This window comes from Prinia subflava, chromosome 2, assembly GCF_021018805.1.
Source record: "Prinia subflava isolate CZ2003 ecotype Zambia chromosome 2, Cam_Psub_1.2, whole genome shotgun sequence".
Classification (NCBI taxonomy): domain Eukaryota; kingdom Metazoa; phylum Chordata; class Aves; order Passeriformes; family Cisticolidae; genus Prinia; species Prinia subflava.
The window spans coordinates 4,456,067-4,468,178 of record NC_086248.1 but is presented as its reverse complement, the minus strand read 5'-3'; positions in this window follow the sequence as shown (position 1 = coordinate 4,468,178).

The window sequence follows — 12,112 nt, the reverse complement described above, 5'->3', positions numbered from 1 at the left end:
CTGGGATCATTCACATCTTGTTACAACCAGTGATTACAGAGGAGTCATTTTGTAGTTCAACAGCATTATTGAGGCTTATTCTCTGTAACAAATGATATCTTTTATTTTATTTTGTGATTATCCAACAGATCACTGAACCATAAAGTGCTGCTGCTCCCAGCTAACAGAAAGAAATACCAGGGCCATATGTCTCTCCTGGAACTGTTACTATTCTGTATATAATTATCATTTTTCTCTCTGCCACGCACACTGTGTGGGTCAGACTCCAGTTACCTCTGATATTTTTGAGGCTCTGGTAGAAGTGATGTGAGATAGAATTTTTGTAATAAGAGATGTAATGACTAATCATTATTCTTTTCCCCAAGTCACTGTGAAAGATGGCTTCACAATTTAGTTAAGAGTTTCAGCCTGACATCTGCATGATGACAGCCGTTTAATGTAGCATCTGACTTGCACAAATATGAATAATATCATTTTCTAAAAATCAGTTTCTAATTTTTTATTCACTTACTGAAAATGGTAAGATCAATGATCCTTATGTCCATGTTGATGCCACATGGACTTTGAATTGCAAAACTATTTTCATACATATAAAAGTATATGTAAAATTACAGATTATACATTTGATTATACTTGTTTTTCTTTCAGTACAAAGTGTATCCTGTCTGATCTGCAGTGAGTCCTCTGTCATGTGCACTGTACACTGCTTTACACAGCCTCATTTTGCTTAAGGAATTATTCATTCCTGTATTTTTCCACAGTAACACATAAAAAAATAATCCATACAGCCAGACAGAAAGCACATACACAGTTATCCTTTTCCTTCCAGAATTTACAGAGACAGGACAGAGAAATTTGAGAAATTTGGAGTTACTTTATCAACTGTAGCATTTGGAGCCATATCTGCTTCAGAAAACTTTGAGTGACACTGATTAATTCCAGTCTGACCAGAAATACTTCAACAAATATTGAAAAACTTTTGAAGATTTTTCAATAGCAATCCATGAAATGAAATGAGATTTCTCTATAAACAAATAAGAAGCTGTCTGAAATCAGAAGCCAAATTCAGCTAAAGTGATCTTGTGATGAGGTGGGGGTTGGCCTCTTCTTCCAGGAAACCAGTGACAGTACTGGGGGGACTGGCCTGAAGTTGTCAGGCCAGGGGAGGTTCAGGTTGTATAATAAGAAAAAAATTCTTCCCTGGAAGAGGGGTAAGCATTGGAACAGGCTGGTCAGAAAAGTGATGGAGTCACCCTCCCATGAGGTGGCTCTTCATGATATGGTTTAATGGGCCTGGTGATATCCAATCAAAGGATGGACCCGATGATTTTGGAGGTCTTTTCCAGCCTTCTCGACCCCATGACCCTGTGATTCTCAGCCCTATACTAACTGCTAAAAGTCTCCAGTGTAGACCATCCTGAACAGGAACCAAACACACTGCTGTTTTTAGGAATTAGCATACACACACCCTGTTGAAGGGTAGAGCAGGAAAGAATATCTTTAGGCGATGGTTTTGAGGGCCATATGCTGGAAAGGTTATAAAAGATCTCCTCACAGCCCTGAGCTACAGGAACTTGGTGATGAAAAGGAGGCACATATGAGATATTTGTGATATTTTAAGTGGTAATGAAGAGACACAGGACCCCTTATGGTATCACCTGGGATAATTGATGTGTTTTTCAGGAGATCAGGCTCAGAACTGCCAGAGAACTGGGAACAAGCTCAACCCAGCAGCACCTGTAGTCAAGAAGCATGTTTTAGCCTGGGAGAAAAATAAAAATACCAAGAAATCAAACCTGCTTGGTTTTGCTACTCTTGAATATGTCCTGGGAGCAATTTGCTTCAATTTGTCCAAAGGAGTAAAATCACAAGACAAGGAGCCAGCTGGAGGGACAGCTTGAATGAAAACTGAGACATGACACACTGGAGATGAGTTGGGGGAAAAAGGTGCCATTACAATCCAAAACACTTGATGAAAACTACTTAAAAAGTTAAAACTCAGTGGCTGAAAACTAGGGTACAGGAGAATTCTCTACTGCTGATTCTTGCAGGTCATTAGCTTGCCTCACTTCCCAGCCTTTGTTTGGTTTCTAATCATCTTAATGAACAAAGTCCATTAGCTCACTTAGCTTTTTTCTCTCTGATTTATTTGCAGACAGAGTTATGCCTACATTAACTTAATTGCAAACAAATCAAGCTATTCTGGGGAATTATTTCCATTGCCTAGTAATATCCATCTAATTTAAGTGACCAAATTAGGGACCTGTCCCTCTGTAGAGACAGCTGCATCCACATTAGATAAAGTAAGAGGACCAAGACATGACCAAGATAAAGGATTGTTACCCCCATCCCTGACACGATTTTGCTTTGGGCCAACTCTCCTAGTGAGCTGTACACAATCCAGGAGGAATTGATTTACCAGTATAGATTTAGCCAACAAGATTCCATGAAAATGGGAAAAAATACCTCTATGAAGATTATTCCAGTACATATATAATAAATTCTTTGACTGTGCTCTGAAGGATCCTCCCTCTTCTCACTGCCAATGACAACAGAGGCATAAGGACAGGATAGGTACATTTATAAATTAAGTGCCTAAAGTGAGTAGATAGAAAACAAACTGATGGAGGAAAAATAAATCATCTTTAAAGGACAAATAATCTTGCTTAATCATAGCATCACCTACCTTGAAAAATACCTACATTGCTTTATACTTTAGCCCATATTTTTCATTTGGGTCTGAAAATGGAAAAGATAAAAGACCAGTTTCTTGTGCTGATTTTTATCCTGTGATGCTGCAGGGTTTGCACATCTGAAAAAAATCTCGAGTCCAAATCCTTCAGGGTCAAATCCGCAGCCTTTTCTTTACCCTGCAAGCTGATACTCCACAGAACGGTGACTTTCAGCTCTGCTGTAGCAGGCAAATGTAGGGATTTTTCCATTTAGCTGTGGAAATGTGTTTAAATTAATCTCTGGTGTGTTCCATTCATTCCCATGGAGCTATTTCAGGCATACAATTGACTCAAGGGATCATATTCTCAGCTTCTACAGAATAACTTCTCTGTCTTTAGTGTATCCACACAACTTTTTGTAGCCGCTCTAGAGCCGATTATTTCCAGAATAGTTTAAGTGAATAACACAACTCTTCAAAAGTCTACTGCAATCAGGTGTTTCTATCCCTATTTAACACTGACTTCATAACCAGAATAAGAACCAATGCCAAATTTAGCATCATAACAGATGAGGTAGGGGAAAATTATGCTGTCTACTGCAAAAATAGAGCCTTAAAAATCAGAATTGACTAAGCATCTACATAAATAGTGCTGAAAATGGCACAGTAGATTTTGAAATTTAAAGTGCTGAAAATAAATTGCAGGAAAAGCCCCATATTTTTTTCATCTGCAGTTCTGTTAGTTGCCTTTTTAATCTGATTTAAAGGGGTCTGCTAATGGAGAGTGAACTGGTTCCCAGAAAGAGCTGATGCAGTAGTTGAGGATGTCAAAATAAATAACAATTATCTTCCATTAGTAGTATCAGATGTAGACATGGAAAACAGGTGCCAGTGAGTATGGCTGTGTCCTGTGCTGCATGAAATGCACTTTGTGAGACTTTTAGAAATACACCAAGGTGATGGAGCTCCACTCCAGATGAGGTGAATGTCAACAGTTATAATTGCACTGGGACCAGAATAAAAACATCTGAGTGGACTGCAAAGCCAAAAATGTAAAGTCCATTGCTGGATTTCAATCCTGAGAGTCAGCAATGCATGTTGGAGTCAAGTTATTCCTTGCATTGACTTTATTTACATGGAGAAAAAATTTCAACCATTTCATAATCTCTTGGAATGCTTAATTACAAAGTAGTTTCCTTCAAAACAAAATTATTTTTTCCAGAAGAATTTAACCGTGGGAAGGGTTGTTAAGCCTTGGAATGGGCTGAGCAGGGAGGTTTGGAGTCCCCATCTCTGGAGATGTCCAAGTAACACCTGGACGTGGCACTCAGTGCTCTGGGCTGGTGACAAGGTGGGGATAGGTCACAGGTTGGACTCAGTGGTCTCAGAGGCCTTTTCCAAAACAGATGATTCTGTGATTTTGTAGGGTAATTATTTTTGTATGCAAGAGGAGATCTATTGTCTTGTTCTATGATTTCTGTACCCACTTGATCCCCATAAAATGATCCTGATATTCAGGAGGCAAATCTCTCAGAAACCCTGTCAATTCTGGCTCAAGTGCTCCCCAGTATGATTCAGGCTGCCAGCCTTTGGCCCCAAAATAATTTATCTCATAAAGTCAGCAGCTCTACTTTGCTACAATGCTCAGCCTGCTCAGGAGAATGTCCTGAACTCACTTAGAAGATGACCTGAACCACATCTGACCCCTGGACTGCTGCTGCCTTCATTCTAATTTCCAATTCCAGGGGCAGAACCAACAATCAAAACCAAGGATACATCCAGGCTGTGCTGCTGCTGCTTGTTAGAAAAATACAAACACAAATCAAAACACCCATGTACAATAAAGGTTATTCTTTCAATTTTGTAATCTTGTAGGGCCAAGCAGCTCCTGGATGCTCTCTTTCAAAGCATGCAGCTCCTCCACTGGATATAAAGAAGGAATATTATCAGCTATTTGTTTTTGTGAAATCATTTTTATGTATAAATTGCAGCAACACATGGACCAAACTACACCATTTACTAAAAAGTATAAAAGCATATGCCAGATGATCCCAGTACTATCAGTGCATTTAGCACCAATATTCGAGTGCTGTCATTAAAACTGAAGCTGCAGCAATATTTTAGCCATCTCTGTACACAGAAGATTTCTCTATTACTTTGTCCATGAACGTTTTCCTTGGATGATTGGTTGACAATATCTAAAGGATAATTTTAGGTCCTGGAGAATTAAACACAGGTCTATTTTTATGAGGTGGGACAGATTGGAAACCGTTTTTCCCCCTTGTTTCAATGAAATTGGAAATGAAAAGAATGTGTGTCATATGAGGGACAAGTGTCAGGAAGCCCATTTGAATTATACTTCATACCCCACTTTATAGCCTAATGCTCAACTATATCCATTTTTCCTGGCAGTATTTTGCCCATCAAAAACAAGTTATTGACACTTATGTCTCAGATATAAATCAGACCCAGCAGTAAAAGTAAAGAAGGTGGTTTCAGAGAGAGTCAGTGATGGGGTAGAATAATGTGTTTGACTTTTTCCTCTAGGATATTACTTTAATATTACCCAGAAACAGTGGCATAAAAACATTCCAATTAAATGGTCTTAAAAATAAGATATAAAGGAAATTCAGGTGATCTCATTCTGTTCTAAGTGTCAGAGCAGACACCACAAAACTGAGCAAAAATAGTTTAAATTTAGCTGTCTTAGCATATGTGTACAAGGACCGAGAATGTGGAAATTGGATTTGCTTCACTGGAGTCAATTAAGAAGGACTCTCAACAAGGTGGGGTTGAAGTGCATTGACAGGGCACAGGAAATATTTCTGGTATTGATTGGCACTGGCTTGGGTACAAATAAAGCAAAGCATTCTGGTTTCTGACATTCTTTTTCTATAACAGTGAAATTACACTAATGGATAAAATGATAATGAAAAAGTGAATGCAGAGAATAGGAGTTCTCCACGGAGATATATTCCCTTCAGATGTTAAACTTTAGCTATGCCCTCATTATAAAAGATTTTCCTGCGTAATATACAGCTCAGAGGTTTCCTTTTCTCCTGTTACACTGACCTGTGCTTTTTGTTGTCTCCTTCACCTCCCAGAAATTCCTTGTTTGTGAGGGCAAAGCTCAAAGAGGTCAGCATTTCCTGTCACTCTCTGGAAAAGCAGCATCTCAAATCCCTACCTTCTTCTGGTAGTCAATGTCTTTGATGCTGCTTAACAGGGAAATGCTCAATCATGTCTATTTTCCAGCTGGAGAGGATGAAACAGTTCTCCTTAGATATTAGATCATCCTTTTTACCCTCAAGTATGTGTGGTGGTAGGAAGGACTAACAGCTACTCCTTCCCCATCCTCAAAAGAATTAGATTTGGAAATCATATAAAAGCCTTCTCTAATTCCTATCCCTTTGGCATTTATGAGAAGTTGTTTGAAGGTCCTATCCACAATCATCAGTGTGCATCTGATATTTCAGTTTTGACCAACACAATGCACAGTTTCTTGCATTTGGATTTTCCTTAGAGGTTCACACAATGGGCCCACATGTTCACCTGCCTGTCTCTGAGCACAGCCAAATGGACCTGCATGAAATAAGTACTGCAAAGGTGATTGTTGCAAGAAAGTTCAGAAAAATTTTCCCTAAAACAATTTGCCTCCTAATATCATGAACTGTGATGGTCTTATGCCTTATAGCATGTCTTTTGCTTTATGTCTTTCCTAGGCTTCTATTTTCTCAGTAAAATCTTTACTGACATAATTATAAATTTTGTTTTCTTTATTTCTGTCATGGCATATTTATGTAAGTGTTCAATCTATTAAAAATATTTTTTAGGTGCTCTCTGATCCCAAATTCCAGACACAAAAAATGCATTTTTCCTTTTAATTGACTGATATGTTCTATATTTGGAAATTTTGTAACTTTATACCCTGTCATGCATTCATTAATTGTTACTGAGAAATTTTTTTTAGTATACCAATCATTCTTGTCACCAATCACTTAAAACATTTCTAACTCTAAGAACCCCAGCCTTTCCCCGCTTATCTCAGCTCTGGGACAGAAAACTTCTTCCTTCAGTGCCCAGGCTCTGAATAGATACCCCTGGAAACAGAAAGGCTCAGAATGATTTTTGTGACTGTACATTTTCATGAATGGTAATAGGTGGTGATGCCCCTAATAGAACATAAACAATAATTTTCCAGAAGGACTGGAGGGAAGGAGCAGGTGCAATACTAAATCCATTATGATATTAAGTTTGTTGACATTATATGACATGCTTGAACTAATTAGCAGCAAATCAAACATTATGAATTGGCTAGTGCTGTGTTTGCCATCGTGAGATTTCTCATAACCCCTCACAGGTACCTCACAATTTTTTGTAGTTTTCCTCCACACCTGTGTCTGGAGCAAGGTGCTTTAGGTACTGTAAACATTGCCAGTTCCTGGTGTGAACAGAAGAAAGGCTGAGGGAGCTGGGGCTGTTCAGCCCTGAGAGGATCCCCAGCTGAGAGGGGCCCTCATCCCTGAGTGTCCCTGTGTGCAGGGAGGCTCCGAGCAGGGCCCAGGCTCTGCTCTGGGGGCTCAGCAATGGCACCAGAGGAACGGGCAGGGACTGATCCCAGCAGGTTCCACCTGGACATGAGGAAGAACTTCTTTCTGTGCAGTGACCGAGCACTGAACAGATTGTCCAGAGAGGCTGTGGAGTCTCCTCACTGGAGATATTCCAGAGCTGTCTGGGTGCAGTCCTGTGCCCTGTGCTCTGGGATGGCCCTGCTTGAGCAGGGAGGAGGGACCAGATGAGCCACTGTGGTCCCTTCCAGCCTGACCCATCCTATGATTCTGTGATACTGAGTTGCTTGGAGAGTGTCTTGATCTTGGAACTTTATCACCACAGCCTTGACTCCTTATTTGGACTCTTGATTGACCCTTGTTATCCCCACCACTCCTCTGCTGCCCTCTCTCAAGTGTCTGCCACTTCTGTTGCTGGAGCTGCTGTCTCTGCAGTCCTGCTGTCCCCCTGGCTCCTCTTCCCTCAAGGAAAAATCCTCCCTTGTTCTCTGATGTTTAAGCACCAAGGGAATTACCTGTCCCAACAAAGACACACTGGCTGATTTCAATTCTTCCCTGGGGTTGTGAGACCAAGAATCCTTCTCTGAGGCCCAGCAGCCATAATTCTACTCTAACTCATATTTAGGAAGAGTTAGAGAGTGTGATCTGGAGCAAGGTGATATTCCCATTTTCACACAAGTCTTTGGCAGCTCAGAGATCACCCTCCTCATTTCCCAAATCCAGGGTTAATGCCTGAATTCCTGGGATGGCCTTTCAACCTCATTGCAGAAGCTTCAAAGAATGAACAGTTTCATAGTTTCCTTACCTGCTATTTTCCTTACCCACACACACAGAGAAGATGGTTAGATATGTGCAGGACTGCAGGACAAATGTGAATAGTGATACAGTTAGGGAAGATATTAAATTATACAAATAATTTCTTAAATATAAATTTGGATTGTTTTAAGGTTATTTGAATCAATGGCTCATTATTTTTGAAAGAGCAATTTTCTTTTATCAAGCAGAGATGGCTAAACTGTCTTTGATCAAGGAGTAATGACTTGTAAAAAGCCAAGCCTGGACTGTTTGTCCAGGTATCAATAGTAGTTTGACTGTTCTGAGTTTGAGGATCGGAAACAATTGTTTGAATTTAGTTTCTTAGTTCTTTGATGATTCAGGTTAGTTTTTCCAAAGAAGTCAGTGCTGAACTCTTTGAAGAATGTAATCAAAACCAAGGTAAAATCTGAAAACTGAGGGGTTGGAAAGCCAGTGTTGTTGGACAAGTTTCAACTTCAACACCTGTGGAATATCCAAGGTATAAGATGATTAAAGGGCTTCTGCTGATTTAAGTGATCTTCACCAAAGACATTCTCATTTACACCTATAAGTATTTTTTCTGCATGTTGTGCAGTTATAAACATCTTTCTGTTAGCATCTCCTACAAGCATTCTGCTCATCAACCTTATACCTGCCACCTCTTAGAAAAAAAAAATAAAAAACAACAGATTTTTTTCCACAGAACTTTTTCTTCTGTATTCCTACACCTTTCATAGTGAGCCTTTTTCATAGATTCCTGAAGCATGATAGTGAAAGCTGAGAAGTTTCCTCTACACAAAAATTTTGATACTGCTTTGCTTTGCTGCTGGACCTGACCCAAAGCCAGTAGAATTCAACATCCCAGTGACATCCATGAGTTTTGAATCAAAGCTTGTAAACCAAAAGTCAACAAACGTAAGTGAAAATGCAACAATGAAGGGGATGAGGCTGGGAGTAAAAAATGGTAACACTGATTTTTTTGTGCATTATAAGAACAGAAATTATCTTGATGGATGCAGAAAAAATGAAAAGACAGTGTGGAACAAGGAGGGACAGAGATTAAAAAAAAGAAGGGAAGAAAAGCAGATATAGAAAGGAAGATGAGTGCAGAATCTGGAAAATGAAGCATCAGGAAAAGATTGGGAAGTCCAAACCAAAAACACAATAATAGCTAAAGAATTACAAATATGTGTGTATGAGACAGTGGATGGCCTCAGCTGATCATTGTCACAGATAATGTAGACATCTACATTTAGGATACTAATATAGATCACTTTTACAGAAAAAGAGGACAAAAAATATTCCTATTTGTGATTGATTAGATTCTAGATTAGGGTCAGGCAATCATGTCCTTTTCCAGAGGCTGTAAAGTGCTTTGAGTTGGCCCAGAAGAGAACATTCAGGTTGCAGATGCCTAAAATTACAAGGTGGTCCTATAAATATTATTTATTTATAATTTTATTTCATTTATATTGAGCTTTTGAAATGCTGAAAATACATTTAAAATATCAAGAATCTTGCAGTTAACACCATTCTATTGGCTCTAACATGTGTATGTTGTCTTCTCACTTTGATCTAGAGGTGCTGTGTATGAGGTCCAGAGGCTCCAGTGTTTTTTGGGCTCAAGAAATTTCACTGGAATCAAGAACCCTCATGGATTTGACTTTTGGATTAGTCAGAAGGGGTGGTTAGAGGAAAGACACACTGATGGTCCCGTTGTGCCCTACATGAGCCGCTCTGTTTGCTTTTCCCACTCATCTATAAATACAGCAGGGTGCAAATACACCAGAGAAAGAGAAAGACTATTCACATCAAACACAAGTTTTGGCCCAAGAACAATCTGGTGAGAGATGCCCGTGAGTAGATTTCTGATGGAAATTTCAAATAGGCTGATAAAACATCAGAGGAGGAAAGTTTTGGAACAGCCTCGCAGTACAAGAACTGGGAGCAAAAAAACACCCCCAAACCCTAATTATTTTTCAGATGTATTACAGGGATCATAACGTTATTCTGCAATAGCTGGGGAAGAAGCTTGGAAATCCAGGATATGTTTTCCAGTCCAGTATTCTTATGTTCATACCTGCCACTCTTTGGAGAGAAAGGTGACACCTCTGAGTATTCCAAGGGAGAAAGTGAAACTTCCACCAGGAGCAGGATCAGACCATTTGTGCGAATGTTATTTGCAATATTTTTTCCCCTCTCCTGTTTCCCCAATGGATATGTCTGCATTTTCAGATCCCAGAAAAAAAAAAATGAAAAAGAAGGGATAAAACCCCCCCATCTCTGCCCAATGGGGACTTCCCTCATTCTCTCTTCTGATGTTTGGTTGCTAATTTGCACTTTTCATACACCCAGAAGCTAATGCCTGTCTGACACAAAATAAAACAAGCTGCTTCAAGTGCTGTTTGGTTCTATAGGAAGAAAACAATTTTTGAAAATAAAATGTGCTCACCACACAACCCACCAATGCAGACTGACATTCTCCATGGGTCTGACAGAGGCAAAATGTAGCACAATGCAGAACAAAGAGGCATTTTATATGCCTAGCAGAAATTCTTAAAAGTCTTTTTCTTCTTTTCTTTTTATTTCCCCTGGAAAATACTTCTGAATTTTACTAAAAAAGAAAAAAATCCCCACATAAATACTGAGAAACTATTAATTATGAAGGTAGGGAGAGAGGGTCTAAAAAAATACCTTTTCCCCTTGTACTACTTAAAATAAATAAAAATAGCTTCTCCTTTTGAATTAATTTGCTTTTTTACCTTTCATCCTTTCTTCTTCATTGTAGACTAATTCTTCATTTGACAGATAGCAGCCATGAGATAATTTGGGGTTTTGTTTGGGGGGTTCTTTTAATAGCAGTCTGGAATCTTTGTTTTCAGAGAAGAGGCCCACTAGGCACAATTTGGGACTTGTTATTAAAGACAAACTAACATCCCCCAAAGATTTTCAAACACTTCATGCCAGAATGTGATATTTTAAAGCTTTTCCCATTTCACATAATTGGATGCACGTGGCTTAGCAAGAGAAAGACAGTTTCAGCAAATACAGGAATTAATGCAATTTATTCGAGATGGTCTCACAGGAGATATAGAGATTTTATGCATAATTCCGAGGAAGATAAAAATGTTGAAATCAGTTAGGACTTCTGCATATTGCTTCAAGACCACTGACCTAAGCTAAGGTGGTTATTATAGACAAGGATGGAATTTAGAGAAAGTTGTCAAATTAGTATTCATCCTGGATCCCAAAATGAGCACAATTATCATCCTTGGGAGTACGAGTTCCATCCTTATACTTTCTTGGGATGCTTACTCAAATAATTAGTCAAACTAATTCTAATGTTTGCATAATAATGAAAATATATCCACATTTCATGGGGAAAAAAAACCCCAACCAAAACCAGATCTACCATAACTGAAATGTCAAATTTCAGTCCTTTAAAATGACTCCAAATTGGATTAATTTAAGACAGTCTATAGTGAAATTTGTTAATTGGTTTCATATTTAAAATCTGACTCTCACAAATCTGAGACCCTGAGGTTACACAATTATTTAACACAATCATTGAAGACCCTGGAACAAGATGAGGGAGTTGCTTACACATGTAATATTTATTCTTATAATTTTTATATCCCAATCCCAGTCATATGTCAAATGAACATCTGCACATTTTCTGTTTTCTCTCTTGGAAAATCCTCTAAGACAAAAAAAATAGTATTATCTTCTGTTTTAAATGGGAGTAAACCAGAAGTGTTCATTATATAGGTATGAAATCCTGTTTTCAACTTAAGTTTTGCTCTTTATTTCAAGAGAACCAGAACTTTTTCCTTTTTATCTGTAATTAATTACAGAAATGTAAAGCTATATTGGCATTTTGACACACAGACATTTTTTTTTCTGTGCCATGATATATGTTTAACCTATATTCTGGCAGTGCTATATTAACTGAAAAGAAAAAAGAGTTAATTGCCAGTAAAGTTTGAGGTAAGATTGGCATCTGTCGAGCTGTGTCCAAACCCACACCCTGGGGCACTGATGCTGAGTGGTTATGGTGGTTTCAAAGAGGACACTTTAA